At 41.9% G+C, this 24,072-nt stretch overlaps 1 protein-coding gene across 1 annotated transcript in view; it reads right to left on the reverse strand.

The window, feature by feature from the left end:
- Positions 1–21,580, reverse strand: part of PPFIBP1 (PTPRF interacting protein, binding protein 1 (liprin beta 1)) — a 158,245-nt gene extending 136,665 nt beyond the window's left edge. The window contains exons 1-2 of the mRNA XM_008569442.1: positions 21,494–21,580; positions 10,420–10,500 (exon numbers count right to left, since the gene is read on the reverse strand). The gene's annotated coding sequence lies outside the window, so the exon portion shown is untranslated. The remainder of the gene's footprint in view (positions 1–10,419; positions 10,501–21,493) is intronic.
- Between the last annotated feature and the right edge of the window lie 2,492 nt (positions 21,581–24,072).

A 24,072-nucleotide genomic window follows, 5' to 3' on the forward strand; every position in this document is an offset into this window, starting at 1 on the left:
CGCCGCTTGGGAAGCGCGGCGGCGCTCCCGCCCGAGGGTTCGGATCCCACATACAGACCGGTTCCCGCTCACTGGCTGAGCGAGGCGCGGGAGCAACGCCGAGGGTTGCGATCCCGTTGTCGGTCCCCGGTCCGGTACGGGGGCAACACTGAGGGTTGCGATCCGTTGCCGGACACTGAAAAAGACAAAAAAAAAAAAAATGCTCTTATGAATTAAAGCACATGAAAACATTGTCACATAGTAAGTTGCCAATAGACATCAACTAGTATTGCGTTACTGCCGTCCTTTCAAGTCTTACACACCTTACTTGTCCTCTTTTTTTTTTGTGACTGGCAACGGGATCGCAACCCTCAGTGTCGCACCCGTACTGGACCGGGACCGGCAACGGGATCGCAACCCTCGGCGTTGCGCCCACACCTCGCTCAGCCAGTGAGCAGCCAGTCTGTATGTGGGATCCGAACCCTCGGCGGGAGTGCCGCCGCGCTCCCAAGCGGTGCACTGTAGCAGTGCGCCACCGGGCCGGCCCTTAGTTGTCCTCTTATTTGTGCTTGTTTTATCTTCGCCAGTTAGATAAACAGCAAAAAGCCCTTGTGTGTGATGGGGCGGAAACCACAAGCACCGAAATCAGACAGGAAGGGGTAGAATCCAGGCTCTACTACTTATCACATTTCATTAATTAAAAAGACATCTCTCACACTTTAACATCTCTGATATCGGAAAGTGTCTTATAATTGGTGTCTTAGAGTTAGTGCAAAAGGGTGTTATCTGTTTGATCTTGGGCAATTTACTTAATCTCTGTAAAACTGGTTATAATACCTACCTCTACCAGAGCTGTAGAAAAGCACCAATAACATAACCAAACAAACCCCTAACACCACTGAATTTTGCACTCTTAAGGGTCCAGGGTCTTGTGTATAAAAGATGAGTAGGAGCTGAATAAATATTTATACATATTTAACACAGCAACACATTATCCATGTAAATTTTAAAATAGTGCCTGGATCCATTCTAGGCTAACATGTGTGAGTGTGCAGATATCCCAGCTGGAGCAGCTTATAGACAAGATCAGGGACTTTAAGTACAGGAACTCCTGCAGGGACATGGACCTGCAGGGACCTGCAGCTGCTCTTAACACTGCACCCTGAGCCCTGGATTACTGCCCAGCCCCCACATGGGGTCCAGTTCCCTACTGAGGCTGAGCTCAGGTTCAAAGTTTGTATGGGCGGGGTTTTAGAGCAAAGGAACGTGCTTTTTACAACTTCACTTACAACTCTTGGCATGTAATCATAACAGTTTTGAGCATTTACTTCCCTATGCTGCACTAAACCCTTCACAGTAACCCATTTTTCTGTGGCCCGGTGTTTAATTCACACCCAGTAAGTGCCAGAAGTCTGCCTAGTTCTGAAGCCTGTGTCCTCAACACTATGTCCTGTCTTCAGAAGGTTACGCAACATCAGCTTAAGAAGGAAAACTCTCCCACGCTTGAAGTTCTCACCTTCGAAACAACCAAATAGCATCCTCCCTGGGGAGGAACCTCAGAACCTCCTCCTCTAGGTGAACAGATGGGAGCAGGGAGAAGGGTGGGACAGTTCCATGTGGAGTGAGTGACTGTTTCAGTGGGTGTCCGGCCCAATTGATGCTGCCTCTTTCCTAGGACTCCCAGTCCTAACCAGCAATGTTTTTTATGTGTCCTTTTTCCATTTCTCTTGTTCTTGATTTATTTCCCATATCTCCAGGCAATACCTTATAGATCACTTCTGGTCCTTCCTTTTCTTACTAGACTTCTTTCATCCTTTTTAAAAAAATTCTGGTTCTTCAAAAGTTTCTCTCCTAACAACAGGTATTTCTCTCTTCACAGTGCCACACTTCCTAGCCAAGAAACTCCTTTATTCATCCTTTGCAGACGTGAGTCACAACAAAAAGTCAGGTTGGAGATTCCTCAACTGAACTGTACAAAAGGTAATCTCCCTAACTCCAGAATGCCAGTGATAAATGCACATGTACAGGCATGTTAGAAAGACGGAGAAGCGCCAGGAAGATGTGCACAAGTTAAAACTTTCTGCTCCTTGCACTATCAGATCATCATGGAAGACTCTAGGGATCATACCCAGACAGATCATCCAGGTTCAGAGTTCCAGAAGAAACACTGCACATTTTTGAGAGTGTCACCTCTAGTCATTCCTCTATGCTACATTTATTTCTTTCATTGGAGGAAACCTTGAGAGTTTTTTATTTTATGCCGTCTCCTATTTCTAACCAATGCAATAATCCAGCTGGCATGTCATCTACTTCACATTCAATGATCACATCATCACATCCCTCCAAGAGGGTCAGAGATGGGTGTTTTTATACAGAACCTGTCACCATAGCAGCTTGAGTCTATTAAGTTTCTGAATAAGGACCAGTGACCTATTTCTCTTTCCACTTCATCCATAATGGAAACAGGTTAGTAACAAGTTCCATGACTTGACATTACAGAGGTCCCGGGTGGCAACACAGATCAAGGCAAAGAATACAAGGGCCATATAGGAGTTAAGGGGGAAGTGAAGTCCAATGGTGAGAACACACACACACGATGAACTTTGCTCTGTGCCAGGGCCAAATCATCGGGCTTCCCCACCTCCAGTCCCCACAACACACTCGATCTATTGAGACAATGTGCAAACAGAACCCACTGCCTCCTCTCCTTCCTGAAAAATAGAAGATGTAAGAGGAGAACTGCATTAGTTTTTGCACATATGACTTCGTCTGCAGTTGGGAAAGAAATTATGCACGACTCCGGCCTTTTTACTAATCCCATTCATTCCACAAACCATGCCAGACAGGTGCAGACGTTTGCATATTTGCTGATGCAACTAGATGTTGGAAGTGCCAGAAAACTGATGATCCATTTCTTTCAAAGCATCTTGACTTACCCTTTGGCAATATAAGTCCTAAATCATTATCCTCAACCCAGACTAAAATATCATATCAGGTGATTTTGGAACTTTGACAGAAACTATAATTTCCTCCATCCCAGTGTTCCCTGGAAGGTTCTGGGTTTCACAGTTTGTATGCTTTACCTGCTTGCTTGCCTTTCATGGTGGTGGCCCATCTGTCCTGTAAATTCAATGTAAGTTACATGACCAAGAAACAACTGCATTTGTGTACCCACATGATTAATATTCTGAACATGCAATTCATGCTTGGGAAAAATTACTCAATTATGGGTCAGCCATTTCACAAATATAGAAGAAAGACCCTGCTACACAATAATCTGGTGTAAATATTATCCAAGTATCTCATAAACTTCCAAGAAGCTGGAGATCTGTTTGTTAATTATTAAACAAAGTGGTTCTGATATCTTCCTTCAGTTTTGCTAAGGGGTCTAAACTTTCTAACTTTGCAGATACAGGGACTTACCATATGCTGGGTTTTTTGTGTTACCTATTGTTTGTTTCTTTTTCAAAGGGTTAAATTCTTTGGGACAGTGTACTGGACACTGTGTTGCTCTACCCAGACCCCCTTTGAAGGGCCAGTGCACCCAGCCCTGGCAGCTGATGGCTCACAGGAAGGCCTTCAGCCGGAGGCAAGACACAGCCTCACCCAAAATGATGCGAGGAAGGGGTGGAAGGGGTGGCCAGTTGTCAACAACCAGCTGATGCAGGCATGCCAAGGTCCAGCCCCTTGCCTCAAGTGGGGACGACTCTGAAGGGCCATCCAAGACCCAGAGCTCCCCATGGAGTGGCTGGTACTTCAGTAGCAGCCACATTTGCTGGTCAGATTCTCCTCTGCCCAGCCCTGCCTTCTTCCTTCCTTGCAGGTGTATGTCCAGAGAGCTCACCCTAAAATCCTTCAGCACCCAATTCCTGGTCTTAGAGTCTGCTTCTAGTGAACCAAATCTAATACAGGCAGTGGTTACCTAAGTGCAGAGAGTTATTTTTTAAATTGTACTGAGGAATTCACAGGCTCCTTCAGATGTCCTACGAAGACTGATGACAGGTTTTGAAAAATACCTGTCATACAGCCATTCAGTTTAAAAACTACAAATGTTTGACAATCAGCTCAGATCACTTTCTGAACACCAACCTGACCCAGTCAACAGGGACGGGAGTTCCATAATGTGCATGAGTACTGCACGTTCACAAGTAAGGGTGGCGAGACCTAGCAAGGTTAGCGATTTGCACGTCACCACATCATGGGGCACTGGGAACTGCCACCAGAGCAAAGGATGCCAAAGCCAAGGTTTCCGACATAGTTGCTTTACAACCTCAGATCCCAGCAAATCCTTATTCTAAAGCTACGTGTAGAGAACAGTTCTACATTTAAGCATAAAATTGAGTCCTGAACACTTTACTCACAACATTCCAGATTTTTAATATCGGGTAACAATCCCCAGAGCTGATGGGTTATTGATGACTTTCTTGTATTTACTTGCATCCCCAAGAAAGCAGATGGCAGACTGGCCAGAGCAGGAATCAGGAGCTACTGCTACTGCCTTGCCCAAGAGGCAGCAATCTTCCAGAAAACCTCCAGGAACCACCTAGGATTCATACAGGCTCCAGTCCAGTTTAGGGCACAGGTATGGAATTACAAGCTGTCGCAGAAGTGGGAGTTAGAGGAAAAGCAGGTACTTGTACAGTGTCAGAGGTTTGGGTTCAGAATGTTAAAAATGTAGATCATGTGCTCCATATGAAAACTCAACTTAAAAATCATACTACTGCTTCATGTTTTACAGCACTTTACACATTATCTCATTTGACCCTAAAGCCCTCCCTGTGAGTGCTGGGCTGGTATTGTTTTGTATATAACTGGTTAAGTGACTTGTCCAGGGTCACACAGCTAAACAATGTTGGGATCAGATCGCCAGATTCTTACTTCAGGGCTCTTTCCTATAAAACCGTGCCAATTTACAATTCGTCTATATATAGATCCCTCCAGGCTTGTGTACAAAGCCCCCCAAACTTGGCTCCCTCCTTCTATCGTTCTGATGCCCACCTTCATGCTACAGAACAATATTTCATAGGAACAAGGTCTATCAGTGGCACAAGGTCCCGAAATAGGGCCACAACATCTCTGACTAATCTGGTTCATGTCAGTCACACAGACAAGAGAAGGGGAAAGAGAAAGCTTTAAACAGCTCACCAATTTCTTAGGGTAATTTTTTTTAAAAAGCCTTCTGTCCCTGGTCAATAGGTTTTGCCTACTGACATTTGAAGTACTTGGAGGATTTTCTCCTTGCCAAGTTGGCATTCTGTTTCTGCAATGCAAAAGTGTTTGGACTGAAAAGATCAGATACGGATTTTCATGTTCTCAGGAACAGAGGCAAGCATCTCTCTGCCTCAGGTGGATGCATTACAGCTTGTGGGAGTGCTAATGAGAGCTAATTACTCTATTTACTTCATAAGCCAGCCAGCCAGCAACAAGAAATGCCTGGTAAAACTTGCTGTGTTCTCATATGTACTATCCAGGCTTTGTTTCAAAGGGCTAGTGCCAAAACGATTCGAAGTGATCAGCACAGGGCTGTCCAGCTGGACTGTGATCTCAGGATCACAGAGCATATTCTTTAGTCCTTTGTATCCTGTCAATTAATAGTCAAGTCAGTACCAATTTTATTCTCCCATTCTCTCCTCACCATTACCACCACCACCACCTCCACTACCACCTCTGCCCCCCAAATGTCCTCTTTGGCTGCAAATTAAGAAATCAAGCAACAGGCTTGGGATTTTAGGAAAACCATTTCCTACTGACCATTAGAATCGGATGTGGCCTTTTACAATTTCCTGCACTCAGTTTGCAACAGTCACAAGATTTGGCCAAGAGTTCACTCACTTTGATCCTTGAACTCTAAACATAAAAGATAACTTAGAAATCATGTAAATTTCATGTAATCACTGACACTTAACTATATCCATGTTTTAAGAAAAGTATATACACATGGCATAATTATATAAAAACTCTTATGATTATATAAATTATATAAAGAACATTTTCCCATCCTAGTCTCTCCATTCCTACCAAAGAGGGGAGATAGTGAGGAATGGAAAACCCACAGGGCTATGGATCTAAAGTTCCCAGAATAGGAGGAAGAATGTTAGTTATTAACCCAATAAAGTCCCATCTGCGTTAACATAGCTTTTCTCATATTCCAATACTAAGTTGATTTATTGTTGAAAACGCAACCATGGCTTCAGGGGCAAAAAAAAAAAAATCTTTTAAGTCCATAGAAAAAAGGCTGCTGCATTGGATTATAATATAATTCTAAGTTAGAACAGTTATAATTACTTGGCTCAATTTATTAAAATGGAAAAGCCTAAATAAACATATAATAGAAGTTAAATGGCAAGACAACCTCATGTTGAAATTCTTTAGGCAGAATTGATTTAATAGTGTTAGTGGAGTTCTTTTTATGTGGTTAACAAGGTCTAGCATAAAAACCAATCAAATCTGACATAACTTTTAAATGGCATGAAAAATGAAAATTTACTTATAACTTTCTCCCTGAGTTATTTAGCAACTTTGTCTTTTCTTGTGATTTTCTACAATCTTTTTTTTTTTAAGGCTGCTCTGTTACCTGAATGTTTATGAAGCATGGACAAGTCCATAAATGATGCCAAAAATCTCAACTATGTGTGCAGGAATGACTGGGTTACTGCTTGCTCCTCAAGAGAGCTGTCTGTGCTTTTTACATGAACATATAGACAAAACATGTTTTATTTTGGCTATGAATACATCCTCAGCTGGGGATTTGTCATGAAATTCTCTAAGCAAAAGGATTTCAGAGAAGCAAGTGACTTACCCACAACAGAAAAGAAAATCTACTGAACAGAAAAATAAGTAGGTCAGATAAAGAAATGTTTCTGGCATTTAAAAATAAGTAATATTTACTAAAATTTCACAAATCCAAGCAGATTCACCAGTTATTCTAAAACTTTTATACAAGAAAGAACAGCAGCACTTTCAGTATCGAGACTAGGAAACAATCACTACTAAGTTCCTGCAATGAATGAGCCAGGTACCACACTAGGCCCCCTGCATGTATTACCTCAATTTAATCTTTCTAATATTCCTACAGGGTAGATATTGTTATTTCCATTTTACAGATGAGAAAATCAGGACTTAGGCTGGGTAAATAAAAAAGTCACATGCTAAAATATGACCATGTTAGGACTTTATCCAAAATATGTCTGACTCCAAAACCTAAAACAGTTGGTGCTACCCCAATAGCACAACAAGAAATGTTGGAATTGTTTCATAAGTAAACAACGATGGAATTGTTTCATAAGTAAAGCAGATCAGCCCGGGAGTCAGAAGCTCTGGATTTTAATGATATTTCTATTGAGTGGCGATTTCTTCCAAATCAGTGGAGATGAAAATAGTATTTAACCTCATAAGGTTGAGATGAGAAGCATCTATAAAAGCCCAGTGAGGGGGCTTTGCAAAACAGCCAAGCGCTACTAGGTCAGCACTAGTTGTTGTTACCTCCCTGTCGAGCTCTGGATAGTGCTGCTGGTGAGCTGCCACCTGGCTGCGGGCTCCTTTGAGTCCACTCACGGGGCAGGGCAGGAGCAGCCTGGATGAGGCTGGGCCACAGAGAACAAAACTGAAGAGGTGAGGAGTGGAAGGGACTCGGCCACAGTCTCTGCTCAGCCTGCCTTCTCATGGCCTAAACGAATAAAAATTGACAGTGGGACAACTCTGTGCCAGGCAGAGCCACAGTTTGCTCAGCAAACTACTGGTCCCAAGTCCTCAGCTACCTTGGGAATCTATGGAAGTCCAGCTGCCTTCAGGAAGCTCACTTCTACCCCGAGGGGAAGGAAATTAAAAAGAAAACAAAACAAATTTTTTCCTCACCAACTTTCCCTATTACATACCTTCCCCCCCCCCCCAACACACACACAGGGACATGGAGGTTTTTCCACGGTACCTGGAGTGCCCATAAGCACTTACGGCCCCTTTATCCTCGTTAGGAGACCCTAGTGGCCCACTTTGGGATATAATTTTAAACTTATGAGCTTACTCAGAACAGTGACTTCCAGAGCAGAAAGGGTTAATTTCAGTACAGACAGAAGAAGGCTGATGACCCCAGGTGGAAAAAAAAATCAATAGATTAGACTACACAAAAATATAAGCCTCTGTATCACTAAAACAAAATTAAAACACAAAACAAATAAAAAAATAAGAAAAAAATCCTAGATGAAAATATTTGCAACAACTATGACAGAGGGTTTATAAGGGAAATACATGAACTAGGGTTTATGACAAATGAAAAAACACTAATTCTCAATAGACTAAATGGGCAGAGTACATGAACAGTTTGTTAAATAAGAAATACAGCTAATAAATCACATAAACATGTCTGATCTCATTAACATCAAATACACAAAAAAGAAAAGAAAACCAAAATACTCGTTATCCTAGAAAACTATCAAATATTATTAAAGTGAGAATATCACTCTGCTAAAGGGAGCAAAAATTAGTAGAAACTTTTTGGCAACTGATAACTGATCACACACACACACACACACACACACACATCCTTTGGTTCTGCTTCTGGTCATCTATTGTAAAGATGGAATGATCTGAACTACAGAAAAAGCTGACTGCACAGATATTTATCAAAATAGAAAACAGGCTATACGTTCCTCAATGGGATTAAATAAATCATGAAACACCCATAGAAATATATTTTGTAGTCCTTAGAAATATTTGTAGATATCTTAGTACTATGAGGAAATGCAAATAAAACAAGGTTAGCTTTAAAAAAAAAAGTGGGACACAAAATTATATACACAGACTATTTCAACTATCAAAAAAATATATGAATGAAAAAATACTGAAAAGAAACACACCAATCCAAAGTAGTTGTATCTTTGTGTGGTAGGGTTACTGATGACTTTTTTTTTAATTGTGTCTTCCCTATAATTTTTCTATACTACTCAAATCTTTGATAAGGTACATATATTACTTTTGTAATTACTAAAAAAATTGTAAATAACAATTTCAAGTATAAATTCACAATAAACAATAGATGGAAATCCAGCAGCATTCCACGCCACTCCCACTGATACCAAAATAGTAGGCAGTAGACAGGTAAGGAGGTAAACAGCAGGAGAAGCTGCTTTGTTTAAAATCTAGGGCTAGAAAAACATTAGCCTCCTTGATGTGAAAACAAAAACTTTTCACATCCCACGTATCAAAACATACTTTGGAAGTTCACTAACCAAAACATCTTCCATCAGAGGACTTAAACCTGCACGCCGAAATTATCTCCGCAGAACACACTAGTTAAGCAAGCCGGAAGTTTACTAGGAACACCCTAAAAACTAATAATTGTTTTTGCAGCTCTGCTAAACCCATGCCAGCTCATGTTAGTACACAGTGTAACATCAACAAACAGACTCCAGCGAGTCTGTCGCCACTTCTAAACAGGAGAGAAAGCATGTAATCCTTAGCATAAGGCTTTTCACTGGCAAGAATCACAAATGCTGCTAAAATTAAGCCTTTTTGGGTTCACCCTCTCAAAGGCTGACTTTGCAGTCTTTGAGATGGTCTTCTTAGACTGACAACCACCTAGGCCAATCATCTTCACAACCCTACCAGGCAGGGTTTCTCAACCTCAGCACTATTCATATTTGGGGCCAGATAATTCTTTCCTGTACATTTTAGGATGGTTAGCCACATTCCTGGACTCTACCCACAAAATGCCAATGGCAGCCCGATCTCCTGATTGTGACAAAAAAAGCCTTCTGACATTGCCAAATGACTCCTACAGGTCAAAATCGCCCCAGCTGAAAACCACTGCTGAAAAAGTATGTACTGTTGCTGCCTCTATTTGACAAACAAGACTGAGACACAGATATAGGCCCAGCTAACTCCAGAGCCCAAGATCCACAACTCCATACTACATTTGTGCCCAGGTAGGAAGCCTATCTTAGAGTGTAACTGATATACGTCTTTTCTACTTGGGTCACCTTTGCATCCCCCACGGAGCCCGGTAGAGGCCCCAACGAATATTGGTTGAATGAACCATTACATTTGTCACATAAATATTTATTGAGTTCCAACTGGGTAGTAGGTCCTGGCAAAAAAAAGTACAGTCGCAGCCTTCAAGTGGTGCATAATCTTTCTGAAGAAATAAGACATAGCCAGCGATGAGACATTTGGAGAGTCAGTTTTGGAGAAAACGTTCAGTTTCTTATCTGTAAAATGGCGATGATTCTGGTGCTGTCCACAGTTAACTGAGATGGTGCAAGTGTAGCTCCCATCACAGAGCACAATTCCCAAAAACCATGAGGTACCAAGTGCATGGCGATAAACAGGCACAGGCATTGGAAGAGTAATGGCATCTCAAAATCACTGAGCTGGAAGGAAACTTCGAAGACAACAAAGACTTACTGCTCACTTGGTACTAGAGTATTTAAAGTACACAAGTATTACCTGATTGCTGCAAAGCTCCTGGGCTGAACTCTGACTGTGACTCTCAGCAAAGTTTTCCTGGTGAACTTCTTTTAAGCGGGCCTGGAGGAAAAAAGAGAGTTTGAGCAAAGAGAAGAGCAAAAGGGAAAAAAGAGCTTTAGTGGGCTTAAAGCACTCCAGGGATCAGAGCCTGCATAGGGGAACAGGGAAAGACAGGCTTGGAGAAAGTCAAGATCAGGTGAGGTCACAAGGTGACACAGTGGTGACAATAGCCAGGTGAGAACTAAGAAATATTTCTCCTAAAAAAGCAACCAAGGACTGCTACAAAGCATATGCCCAACTTACATTTTGAACAAAGAACTCAACTTCTCAGACTAAAAGATCAGCATTCAGATTGCTTCACAGCATCCTGACAATAGGCAGATACTTGTTTTAAATTTACATAACTAAAAGTGAAGATTTTGCCAGAACAAAGAGTAGATCTGCCCTTAAAGTAAACCCAAACATCTTTCTCCCCACGTGCAGTTCATCCTGTTATCTAGGACACCAGCACAGCACAAGGAAACAAGAGCCCACAGTAGACACATCTCTTTTTCACATCTGAATTTCAATAGGTGAATTTCAGTGAGTGAAGCCTCCCAAACTAAGTGTTGGCTAAAATACCTTAAATACCACACGGGCCTGGGCCACACCAAACCAGTCTCCTTGCAGTCTCTGTCCCAGGACCACCAGCATGAGAGGAGAACACTGCTGTAAGCTATAGCTCACAGGAGGTCAAAGAAAGCTCTGAGCAGGCAGGGTGGCCTGGTATCAAATTTTTTTGTTGGAAAATCTGGTGGTGAAGTACAGAATAAAGTGGAGACTAACTGGGGATGTGAACCAAGACCATGGTAGAGGGACTGCAGGGCAATTGAAAAAATATTTGAAGGCAAAAATGACAGTGCTGATGGCAGGAGGGGTCCCTAGGATAGTATACACAAACCTGATCCATTGCAAACTCTGATAATGAAGCTGAGACTTTAAGACCAGAGGGAAACTCAGGCTTAAAAGTGAGCTCTTTGACTTCTGAGAAGCACGGCTATCTTCTGTGACCTGGGTAGTCACACATGGGTAGACCCCCATGCTCAGAAAGGCATCAGCCTTGGCTTAATGCTCCACTGTCACCATCTTGAGAATGTGAACGATTTTAACTTTGAACTTGTGTTTTGTAAATAAGGTCTGAGGGGACAACGGAGCACATGTGTGAGCAGAGGAGATTCATGTGTTACATGTAGCCTTTCATGATACTGCTTGTGATGCCCCAAGAGCACAGAACATGATGAACTCATAAGGCATCAGAGTCCAGAAAATTCAGAGCAAGTTCAAGGTAAGTGTGTCAGAGACAACTGAGTAAGCATGTGGGTGGGTGCTGACAGCTCCAAGAGGCTATGCTTCCATTCAAACCAGAACTTGTATACACATAGAAATAAGGCATCATCTTTCTAAGAAACACAAATGACCAAGGTACACTATCATATCCTCTCTTACTCATGTGACCTCCTGTGTTAGTCGACCACTTATACTAAAACTGATGGCACAGGAGGAAAAGCAAAGACAGGGCAACTTGGTTCCTGCTCCTTTCACTCCTTCCTTCCACATCTGTAAGTCAAAGTTGGAGTGTTGATAGAATGTGCACATATCAAGAAGTGAAATCAAAGTAGTTGAGTTAGTTCTGTGCAGTGTTTCTACTGTTCTGGCAAGAAAAATATACACATGCATGTAAAAACTACAAAATAACAAAATGTGAGATTTCAGCAATTCTGCATATGCATTCAGTGCTCATATTTGCATTTAAAACTGGCAAAGCACAAATAAAGATGAACAGTAAAATTCATGGGAATTTCAATTTTTATTTAATTTTTAAATTTAAGTCATGCTCTAATTTTAACTTTTAATTTTTCTTCACTTCGAATGACATTAAATAGCAAATAAACACCATGACAAGTCAAGAGAGAGAGACTATAGAAGAAAAGAGAAAGCTTTATATTTTAGCACCTCTAAAAGCACTTGCTTCTCATCTTTACTGACATCTTTCAGAGCAACACCCAAAAGATCCACCAAAGGAATAATGGGGTGGTCTTAAACACTGGATTGCTTCAGTCCTTTTCTCCCATCCCAATGTCATTACTACATCAAATCTATTGAAACGTAACAACCCAATGACTTTTCAACTAAAGATCTTTCTGCAAATAATTAGTTAAACTGAAGACTAAAGATGACCTTATCAGGAACAGCATTAAATCCAAAGGCCTTGTGCTGGACAAATCCTTTCTATGGAGTATTTCCCGGTGCCCTGGTAGTTCTGTTTTTACCAAACCCTGGCAGTGGCTCCAGAACCAGGCTGTTTCTTACCACTCAGACTGCTTAGATTTCCCCCAAGAAGTTGTTCTGTGAACCGTTAAGTCTGGATGTCTAAAAATTCTTCCTTCAAATACTGTCAGGTTTTCCTTTGTCTAATTTCATTCTCCTTTTTTTTTTTTAAACCACTACTTTCCACTTCAATAAATTAACTTCCTGCCTGGAGACACATCCTGGCAAATGTGTCAGTTTGTATTGTTTAGATGAGAGACTTCTGTCATTCTTTCAATTTTCTCCTCCATACTAATAATCCCTAGAGCCAGGGAGCCTGAGCTCCTTGTCTATGAATTCCTTTTCACTGCTTCCTACACTACTGGAAAAACACAGACCACCTGCAGTGAACTCGCTCAACCCTTATCTCTTCCAATCACATTTACTTTCCATCCCCCTGAAGTGCCCATCCCATCTGAAGATGGGTTCTTATGGGTTTTAAGACTAACCCAGCACCCTCCACCTGATTTTGAGTCTATCCCTGTCCTTTCCCCCAGCGTTGCACCCATTCCTTTCTCTCTTCCACTTCTCTAATATCACCCTCTCTACCTCTGCCTTCCTTAAACCCACACTATTGTCCCACATCTGTCCTGGATCAGTCCCTTGAAAGGATGGACTAACTGGGCCATCTGCAGTTCCTCACCTCCCAGGTATTCCTCGAGTTTTTGCACTCTGGATTCCATCTCTACTGTGCTAAAAACTGCTCTCTCCAAGTTCACCAACAACCTGGCAGCTGGACTGAGGGCAATTTCTCAGACCCATCCTTGTAACAAGTCTGCTGTCCTGGACGGTACATCTTCCCTTTTCCACCACGGTCCTCCACTTCTCTGGTGGTTCCTGCTCTATCTCCTTTAATAACTTGTCTTCTGCCCGACCGTTTCTAAATGTCAAGTACTTCTGGAAGGCCATGAGTTTGCTTCTCTTTTTATTCTGCGCTCTTGTTTGGGGAGTTCATCTATCCTCGCTCTTTACGTAACACCACGGGGATGATCCATCAATCCAGAATTTTGCCTAAACCCCAAACCTAAATTTCTAAACTCTTGTTAATATCTTCATGTGGATAATACTGACTAACAGTTCTTAATGGTTTTTAGTATGCCACGTACAGAACCATGCCAGAGGCAGGAAGATGAAGTGGTTGAGGATACTGGTCCAGGATTTAAACCTGTCTGTTTAAATCCTGAATAAAGTGCACACTGTGCGTCCTTGTGAAAACTGTGTGATCTTGGAAAGGTTACTTTGCCTCTCTGTGTCTTAGATTCCATCTGTAATGTGGGGAAAACTAAGTTAAAGTATGTAAGGTGCTTATAACACTAGTTGGTATATAACATGTGCTAAGTAAGTGTCACCAATTAACATTGTTATTCTCCTAAAAACCTGATGAGACAGGCACTATTGTTTTATCCATTTACACAAGAAAATAAGTAGGTTATTATGGGTCACGATGAAATCTCAAACTCTGTAAGTCCAAATCTTAACTCATATTTCCCATTAAAATTCAACTTTGGTATGTGGGCTGTTCTTGATTTAGGGTATCCTGTCCCCCTCCCTCTCCTTGCCACATATACTCCTAGTAATATCTAACATTCTATTTCCAGAGTCATCTTTATAAAATAATAGTTCTCACACCTCTCCCCACCCTAAAAATAAAAATCCATTTTAATGCATAATCTTGTCACTCTCTTTAAAACCCTCTAAGATCTGTCCCCAACGTATTTTACCTCTCTTAATAATATTGATCTCTCTGTCTTATCTTTCTCTAAACCTAATCTCACCATATTCTACATTTTGCACTAAACCCAAGTGTGTGCATCTCCTTCCATTGCCTGCTCAAAATCTCCTACCCACCCTTCAAGGCCCATTCAAATCCCACCTCCTGAGATGCATGGTGGCAGATGGCAACGAGATTCCAATTCCACCTCCTCTAGTGGGACCCCACGATGCCCAGTCTCTTCTTTTGCTCTAGTGACTAGTTCATAGCATGGTCTTCCTCCACCTACCTACAAAAGACCGAACACACTGATGTTTTTTAAATTTAATGTTTTCTATTTCAAAAGTAATGCACTAGTGTTGCAAAATAGACACAATATGCTATAAAATAAATAAGTAAAGCTCCCTTCATCCCTACCATCCTAACCCTACCCCCCACCCCTCACCCCCCATAAACCACCCCATTTAGCAGTTTTTCACATATTGACAAATGTCAACCTCGTATGTGTTCTTGCTTGTTTTTTCTTCTTAAAATATATATAATAGACATCTACACAAGTCAGTAGATTCTTTTCAATATTAACAGCTAAACAATATTCTAAATCTGCTTTACACTCTGGTTATGTGTAAGATGTACCATCTCTTTTCTGCCCCCATCTCCTGTATTTGAATACTCATAAGCATAAAGATCGTGTTTTGTTCATCCTTATATCTCCAAGAGGACCTCATACCAAAGCTGGGAATTGCTTAACAAATGTTCAATGAAATAGCAGCAACAATGTCTGTCATGCACTGGACTGACATGTGCCAGAAAAACAGCTGTAAGTATTTCCCATACATTATCATGTTTAATCCTCATAACCACCCAATTATTCCCATTTCACAGAAGATTAACCAAATCACACAGGTAGTAAAGGACAAGGGATTCTAATCTCCATTTATCTGACTCCGGAGCCCACACCCTTCATCCCTATGCTACAGCTAATAAAACTTTCATAAGGACATCCTTTCCTTTCTCAACCAAAGTTGAAGAACAGAAGAGTTCGCATTATTCTGTAAGAAAAGATAAACTAGAAATTTTCAGTTTTTTTATTTAGACTCAGTTAAAATCATATTTGGGTTCAAGTAACAGACCCAACTTCTGTGGTTTAACCAAACAGAGATTTTATTTTTCTCACCAAAAGTCAAGAAATGAGCAAACAAGGTTTAGTACAGCAGTTCCAGAATTCCATGAGCTTCCCGGCCTCCTTCTGGTAGAAAGTTAGAAGGAGGCCGGGAAGCTCTTGGAATTCTGGAACTGCTAACTTTCTACCCAGTCATCCTGAACCCTCATGTTTCTTGTCTTTGGTCACTAGATGGCTTGTCTACTTTCTTCAGGGAGAAAGAAGAAGTATGAAGAATATAAGACCTGGACCGGCCCGTGGCTCACTCGGGAGAGTGTTGTGCTGATCACACCAAGGCCATGGGTTCGGATCCCATATAGGGATGGCTGGTTCGCTCACTTGGGCTGAGCATGGTGCTGACAACACCAAGTCAAGGGTTAAGATCCCCTTACTGGTCATCTCTAAAAAAAAGAAAAAAAAAAGAATAAAAGACCTAACAGACAAGCTAATAGAAGTTGTCCCCTGATGAGAGCTTGGGGCAGGGGGTGGGATCATCTCCTTGGCCAGGACTACATCAGTTAGATGTCCCCAGCTGCAAGGGATTCTGGGATATCAAGCACCTTTAACTGGCCACGGTGCTGAATCAAACACAATGGGCTCAGTAGCAGGGGAGAGGTGGGAAGGATGGACATTGGTTGGGCACCTAGCTGTGTCTGCCACACAGGGTCACATGGAATGAAAGTCATCCCAGAGAATCAAAGTACCCTGAGTAGAGAAAAACAATAAAAGAACCTTAATTCTGTGCTTAGTAGTTTTCTCAGTTGTGCAAAGTCACACATTGGTGGCGGTGGAGGGAAGAATGTGAAAGTCTGACAAAAGCATCCAAGCAGCTGATTGAGAGGAAAAACACTGAGACCCAGGTGACTTCAAACAACAGTGCTGGTGGACTCACAGGTTCAAGCAGAGCGTTTTCTCAGAGTTGTCACTGTTTCACTTCCTTCCTCTCACTCACTTCCCGGAGTTAATTCAGAGGAGAACCTCCAGGCTCAGTTGACTCTTTGATCATTCATCACAAAAAGTAGAGCATGTTCCAATTCCAATTCAAACAAAATAAAATTCTCTACTATGCATTGTTCTAAGCAGCAGCATCTTTAGAAAAAAGATAATGGTTGCAGGCAAATTATTTGGGCAACGGCAGCCACAATGTCAAGTTATTATACAAAGAAAGTTGGCCATAGAGTTTTAACCTCGTTTTCACTTTCTTCCAAATAAAGTAAATTCAATAAACTGTCTCAATAAAAAACTCACACAACTCTGTGGTGGTAAGATGACATTTGTGCAAAATACTATAGATGGAGAGAAAGGTGACAAAAAGCCAGCAACAGGACTTCAGTGAGCTAGATCGTAGGCACAGAAACACAAGATAACACAGGCACATTTAGTGATATGGTACAGTATGACATTCATGCTATGAGAGAGTCAATACACTTCCCAATGGGCCTATCTAGTTCTTCCCAAGAACTACTTTCGTTGCCTAAAGAATTTGGCCACTTATTTAGGAATAGACTTGACACTGAAAACAGCATCTTTGGTCTCTTTTCCACCATGTAAAATTAAGTTTGCCCTGTTTACAAAGATACACACATTAGGAATGAGCTCACCTGCTCTCCTGAACTTGAGGCTCTTTTTATGTCAAATGCTTGATTTCCCTAAATTAAAGAAGTGAAAATACCCAGACCTACTCTGGAGTTCACAGGCTGTCTATAAAATCTAGGGCCAGCCCCAAATATTACAGTACTTGATCTTCTTCCTACAGGATCCACACTTGAGACATGAGCCTTTGCCAGAATGATAGATACTCGATGCAATTTGAGTTTGAACAATTCCTTCAGTCATGGACATTTTTAGGTGCACCACTGTGCAGAAACCACTAAATCATCTTTCTATTCTAAATTCATTTAGAATAAATTTGTCACTTGTCAACAAAAACAAGGATGTACATGTGAGCCAGTCAAAATGTGAATCACACCAAGTTCCAGAGAGGCACATAATCAAAGTTCACAAACTGTGACAATACACCCACTTGGACCACTCAGAGTCCAAACACACCTTTCAGAAATAGAAACTTTTTGACAGGTGCAGACTGGAACACGTTTAACTCAGACCTTTCCCTCCTCTCCAAAACTACCTAGCAAGTGTGCAAACTTAAAAATCCTCGAAAGACCCGGTTCCCGCTCACTGGCTGAGCGAGGCACGGGAGCAACACCGAGGGTTGCAATCCCGTTGCCGGTCCCCGGTCTGGTACGGGGGCAACACTGGGGGTTGCGATCCGTTGCCGGACACGGAAAAAGACAAAAGACAAAAAATAAATAAATAAATAAATAAATAAATAAATAAATAAATAAAGGCACGGGAGCAACACCGAGGGTTGCAATCCCGTTGCCGGTCCCCGGTCTGGTACGGGGGCAACACTGGGGGTTGCGATCCGTTGCCGGACACGGAAAAAGACAAAAAAAAAAAAAAAAAAAAAATCCTCGAAAGACCCCCCCTTATTTTTTAAAATTTAAAATCCAGTTGTTTGGTGTTTTAGTTCCTTCAAAGTGGGGAAAAAAAAAAAGACTGAAGGAAATGAAATCCTCACCACTTGGCTTTTTGAAACATTATCATCTAACACCAAACTAGCATCAATAATTATTATACGTAAAAAGTATTCTTTGTATTTTGTAGAGGGGTTGATTCAGTTTATTTTTTTTTCAGCTATGAGCTCTGTTTAATAAAGCATCAATCTTTGCAGTGGTAATATATGCAACAAAAGCTGTGGGGTGTTTCACCAGGAAGAAGGTTCTGACATGCACTGCAATGAAGAAACAAATGCCGTAACACACCATAGATGCAGAGTGGTTTTGGGACAGTGTCAGTTTTGGGATAGTTTGAAGACAGAGTGACTTGTGAAATTATCAACCCTTAGCTGAACAGAAATGGTGGCCAGAGGACACTTTGTTTCCTTTATCCCAAAAAACACCCAATTTCAAAATATGACATTAACCTTAACTTTGAATCTCATATTTAAACCCATCTGTTTGACCACGTTAAATAAAAAATAAATAAGTAATTTTGGCTCCTTGAGAGATTTCACCATTGGCTGGTCACCTGTGATTTTTTTTCTTAATTTCAAAGCTAATATGACTTTCTAAGGAAATCTCTGGGAATAAAAAAGTCATTATGCAATACTTCTTACCTATGTTTTCACCTTGAAGTGACGTTTCTTTAATAAAGAATCAAGACACAGACCCAACCATGAATGAATATGCATTTATTAATTCACTCATTCATTCATTGTTTCTTGTGCTGTTTGGGATTTAGGTACTCTTAAAAATGGGAGAGGAAAAACCCAAAAGGTTAATTTTACTGTAACAAATTATCAATATAGTCTAAATTAACTTACAAAACTATGAATATTTCCTATATATGAAAGGCAGGATTCAAAAGAATTCAACTTACATGACCTTGTTCTGAGTTATCTCATGCTGGTTCAGTGAGTCAACAAAAAGACTATGTAAACAGTTAACTATAACTTTCCCTCAGTGAACTTGTTCCCAAAAAAATGTCTATGACACCCTTGAAATTAGGCAGTACTACTATTGATCTGGAACTACAGTGTGTCCTGGAGTTCAAGTCAACATTTGTCCACTAAGACCAGATGACCCTAATTTTTAAAATAGTTGTTGGCCCTATGACAGTTATTAGTCAAAAGAAATTTAACCAAGACCCGATCCCACCTTTCTTAATAACTCAAACACCTTTCAAGTATTGTCCTTTAGAAGTACCATGTTTTACTATACTACATCTGCCTCATAAACACGGACTGAGAAATATTGGTTCCAATTAAGTTTGTAAAATTACAGTTATTACTCAAACTGCTAATCAAATTTAGAGCTTTGGTACATTCAAGTTGCTAAGCTAGGACTAGTTTCTTGGAAAGAAAGTGTAAATCTGAATTTGGCACATCATGATAACATTCTAAAGACACTCTTTACTTGACTGGTTTTTGCAGCTCCATCTTTTGGTACTACAAGCTTCAGTTTGAACACTCTATCAGCAGAGGCTAAAGTGAGCTCATGGCCCACAGGATCTCCACATCTCTTTCATACTAAAAAAGTGCACTGGAAAATACAGAATGGTTTACGTACTTCCCCTAGAACATAAACAGAAAACACTTGTTCACCATTACTACAGAGCCATTAACAATTTCTGTCTTAGTCCAAAACACAAACCAAAATTAAAATGTTCTGGGCTTTCCAGGAAAGCATACGTTCCATTTTCAAAAAGCCTGCTCTTTATCCACTCTGTGCTATTTAATTTTTTCAGGAACTAAGAACAATACAGACCCAGGTGTTTTATAAACAACAGCAAAACAAAACTTTCTAGTCCTGAAACCTAATTGTCATCTGGCTAGAAAGATAGAGAACTCCATCTATAAAGTCCTCTATCACCACATTTCTTGACTTGGGTTTATTAGACTTACTATTGTGGCTTCTTTCTTTCCCCATCTCCTGGAAATGCCATTTCATTCAGGGGCCTGGGATGTGGCTTTTGACTCACAATGGAGTCCATTCCCATTTCCTCCAGATCTGGCAACAGGAGGATCCTCACTGCAGAGGATGTGCAGTGAAAAAAAGGGGAAACCTGCTTCAGGAGTTCCAGCCCAGACATTTTTTTTTTCCTGCTCCAAAAGAAACAGCCTTAAAGCACTGATAAGCCAGGGCTCTGAATCAGTGTACGGAGTTAATTTTTTCCCTCAGAAAGTCAATCACATCCCATTTCTGACGTGGGCACACAAAATCTCCAAACAGGAAAAAGAAAAGGGTTGAAACAGGAAATAAAAATCAGAATTATATTCTTCCACTTCTCAAAATTATCTTTTTCCTCCTGACAGGCAATTGCTTTCTCTAAATACCAGACTTGGACTTTTAAATCACTTTCTATTGCTCTCTACAGTTCTGATTGAAAGCAAGGGTTTGTTTTGGTCCCACACGTTGAAAAATCCGTGTCCCTATAACTAAGAGGTTGTAAGCCACGCCTTCCCCCGCATTTCCCCGTTAAAATCGCTTCTCCAGAAACGATCCCTGAAAACACAACTACCATCCCTCATCCTTTTCTCAGGCGGCCACAGGAAACAGATCTGAAGATTGTCGGCAACCTTCCTAACCCTCCAGATCACAAAGTTGGCAACTGAAAGGACTCTCGGTGACATATAAGAGTGGAGAAGAGTTGGAGTTTTACAAGTGTGCCCCCCAAGAGACCAGTTTTCCCACAAGCTCATAATTAATATCCCCCAAGTGAATTCCTCACCTCCTGACTGGACTACATATAAAAGTCTGTCGTAGGTTGATATAGAAGAATAACTTGGTATTCTTTCACTTAAGCAATATATAATAGGCCACAGGGGGACGAAAAAATACAAAACTTTTTTCCTCTCTCAAAGAGCATACTTTCTGAGGCAATGATTCATAATTTTGGGGTGGCATTTTTAAAGACCCCGTCCCCCTCCGCCGCCACACACACACACACACACACACACACACACACACACACACACACACCCCTGGTTGGGGTACTCACGTGCTATTGGGAAACTGGGGTGTGGGGGGTCTAAGGACACAGAGACCTTACATGTCCAATCCTGGAGGTATTTTTTGTATGGAAGCTAGTCCGGAGTCCCAGGGATGAAGCCCTACCCCCCACCCTCCCACCCACAAAGTGGCCATTCCCATTGGAAACAGGAGTGAGCTGGGAAAGGAATCGAGCCGGGCAAGAGGAGCAGCGGCAGCACCAGCTGCCACCACACAACGGTGCCACCTCGCCCGCTCTCGAGGGGAGCAGAACGCCCTTACCTGCGGGTGGAGAGCCGCCGGCGCCACTTCCAAAAGTTGTGCTTCACCTTCCCCGGGAGTTCGAGGCCCCGGCAGCCCGGCCCCGCCGCAGGCTCGCAGCACCCCAAGCCTCTCCCGTGCCGTCCCCACCCTGTCTGCCCTACACCATGTCAGGAATCCGGGCAGGCACCGAGCGGGGAGCTGACATCACTCCCAGTCCCAGGTACCTCCCCTCCCACGGCCGCCTTCTCTCCTCCCCCCCTGCAGGAATTAGCCAAAGAGAGTCCGCAAGGGGGTGGCGGCGGCAGCGCCTGTGCTCCCGCTGATTGGACCCGGGCACAGTCACTCAGAGGAGTCGACTAATTTTATACATTCCTCGCCCAGCCAGACTAGGCTGGAAGTGGGTGTTGATGGAAAAAAAATGCTGCCTTTCTTGCTGTCTCAAGGGAAGGGAGATAATGGGATGGGGCAGAAGCCGGCGGATCGAGTTGTAAACTTTTCTTGGCGTATTGACTGTACCCCAGATCAGAAACGAAACTAACCCACCCAAGCCCCCTTTTTAAGGAAAAACAATTGCCTGTGTGTCACGGGCAAGTACGAGCCGGGCGGCGCGTGGTGCAGAAAATGGCTAGCTGTAAGTCATGCAAATAAAGGAAAACGCCAGCTCACCCTGCTGCCCTTTCATCCTGGGACTGCTGGGCGTTCTTTAAGACCGGGCATTCAAAACTTCAAAAGCACTTGGGAAGAGAACCCTGGAAACGACGGCCCGGCTCTGAATTGTTAACTGGTGGCATTATCAACCATGTGTCTGCTTTTGCTTTTAGCGATGAAAAGCAGCTTCGCAGGCAACTAAAACCGAACCGCCAGAGTAAGAAAAACTATTTACCTTTTTAAAGAACCTTAAGGCTGCTGTTTTAATGCACAACTGAAAAGGAGGTGGAGGAAAAATTCGCAATTGAGTTCCACAAGCCACAAGAGAATAATTACTGTTGAATGGAACCAATTGCAGTGGCTGAGCTATCAATTAAGAATTAACTAACATTTACCCTTGACAGATACCATGCTGTATAATCCCCTTAGCTTTATGGAACAGAAAGATTCTCAGGAGATGGTTCTTTCAATTTGCCTGATAATCTGATTCAAGACAAAACTGAATGGTGAAAAGTAGCATATTATCCATCATCTTCTAGAAGTGCAATGAATTAATTATTGACTTTCTGTTGGTTTTTATTGTTTGTTTTTTGATTGATGACATGTCAAACATTTCACTGTTCTGCTAAAAGTTGTGTGGGAATGCACAGAGTCTAGCACTGTGTCTTATTTAATCCTCATAACCGTCCTGCAAATTGAGTGTCATTAGCCTTGTTTTAACATAAGGAATCAAAGGCTCAGCAAGGTTATGTAAGTAAATTACTCCAGATCACCCAGAACTGGATTGAAACCAAGGTCTGTTTGACTCCAAAACCTTTTTTTTTTTTTTTCTTAATATCTAAAGTGTTGAGTGTCCATAATCTACACTCTTTCAAATACTATAATGCTGCTACAAAACATCCACAGACTCGGCCGCTGCTCTCACAGACCTACTTTATGTTATTATTACTATCGTGTTAGTTGTCAGACTCAACACTGTTCCAAACTTCTAACTTGCCCGTCTAACTCCGTTTTCCCCAGCTCCACTTCTTTCTCTGCACCACTGCCAGATGCATTTTCTGAAACAACGTTCAGTTTCATCATCAACATCTTTCCCTCTAAATCAGATCCCTCTTGCCCTGCAATGCTTAGCTAGCCATTTAAAATTGTCCCTAATCTGGCTTCTATTCATCTTTATCTTTCCCACCTTATCTACCACTTCACTCCTGGGAAACCCTCTGCTATAGCCAAACAGATCCCTGCTTGTTTCTCACCTGTCAGCCTAACTGGAATCCCCACTTTTCTCTGTGTTAAGTCCCACCCTTCTCTCAAAGCCTAATTAAATTAAAGTCCTTGTCCTCTGCCAAGACATAGCTGTGTGCTACAATGGACAGAAAAGGTGTTGGGGCCCTTTGCCCAGCCCTGCCATTCACTTGCTAGGTAACTTTGGGCAAATCACTAAAACATCTGTCCTTAACCTCAGTTACCTCCTCTCCAAAATGGAGCTGACAATACCTATGTCAAAGGTTATCATAAGGACTATTGAGATTGTACAGATATGGTTATACATGTCTAGTTCAATACACTTCCTGCCTCTGAAGATCAGGCTTCATGCTTGATAGCTTTTTGTATTCCTTATACCCAGTTCAAGGAAAAGGCTCAGTAGAAACATAGGGCTCCAGAAAATGGATCTTCATATCACCCTAAATGCCCTCTACCCCCAAATAATCTCTCAGCCAAAAACTCCAACTATTTCCTCCTGTCCTTTTCCCCTCCCCGCTTTTTATACTTTGGCTAGAGCCCTTGCCTTCCCCCACTCACCCACTCACCATTCGTTCAACAACCCATCACTCCCTCAGATACCTTCTGGACCAACAACTTAACCTCTCTTTTAACCTTCTCTCTCCCTCAGTCACGGACACACTTGTCTGTCAGTGCCTGTTGCCTGCCTTGCACCCCAATGTCTTCAA

This window comes from Galeopterus variegatus, unplaced genomic scaffold, assembly GCF_000696425.1.
Source record: "Galeopterus variegatus unplaced genomic scaffold, G_variegatus-3.0.2 Scaffold496, whole genome shotgun sequence".
Lineage (NCBI taxonomy): Eukaryota > Metazoa > Chordata > Mammalia > Dermoptera > Cynocephalidae > Galeopterus > Galeopterus variegatus.